Source organism: Microtus ochrogaster, unplaced genomic scaffold (genome assembly GCF_000317375.1).
Source record: "Microtus ochrogaster isolate Prairie Vole_2 unplaced genomic scaffold, MicOch1.0 UNK21, whole genome shotgun sequence".
Classification (NCBI taxonomy): Eukaryota; Metazoa; Chordata; class Mammalia; order Rodentia; family Cricetidae; genus Microtus; species Microtus ochrogaster.
Window position 1 is genome coordinate 1,450,202 of NW_004949119.1, and position 524 is coordinate 1,450,725.

Here is a 524-nt window from a genome sequence, read left to right on the forward strand (position 1 = left end):
TCTGTAATGGGGTCTGGTGCCCTCTTCTGGTGTGTGGGAAGCAGAATGTTGTACACATAATAAACAAATTAATTAAAAAAATGTTTTTATTAAAAAAAATAGCTAAGTGCAATGGGTGTGCCTACTGTCTCATCCTGAGGCAAGAGAATCACTAGGGTCCAGGAGTTCAAGGATAGCATAGCAAGGCCCTGTCTCACCAACAAATGAAATGTTTTGTCCTTAAATTAGCAGCAGTATGTGTAACACAATTTGAAAATATTACATTATTATCCACTATTTGCTCTCAAAACTTCCATCTGTGCTTCTATTGCATACTTTGGGCACTTTCTTTCTTTGAGTCTTCTCGTTAATTGTGGAGCGGAAGTATTAACCCATCTCTAAAACACCTCATTACTTCAAAACTGTGTTATCAAGCCGGGCGGTGTTGGCGCACACCTTTAATCCCAGCACTAGGGAGGCAGAAGTGGAGCTAGTTCCAGGACAGCTAGGGCTGTTACACAGAGAAACCCTACCCTGGGGGCGGG

The 524-nt window shown here is 42.2% G+C and overlaps 1 protein-coding gene across 1 annotated transcript in view; it reads right to left on the reverse strand.

Moving 5' to 3' along the window:
* Positions 1–524, reverse strand: part of Ecd (ecdysoneless cell cycle regulator) — a 23,884-nt gene that overhangs the window by 22,333 nt on the left and 1,027 nt on the right. The gene's annotated exons all lie outside the window — the stretch shown is intronic.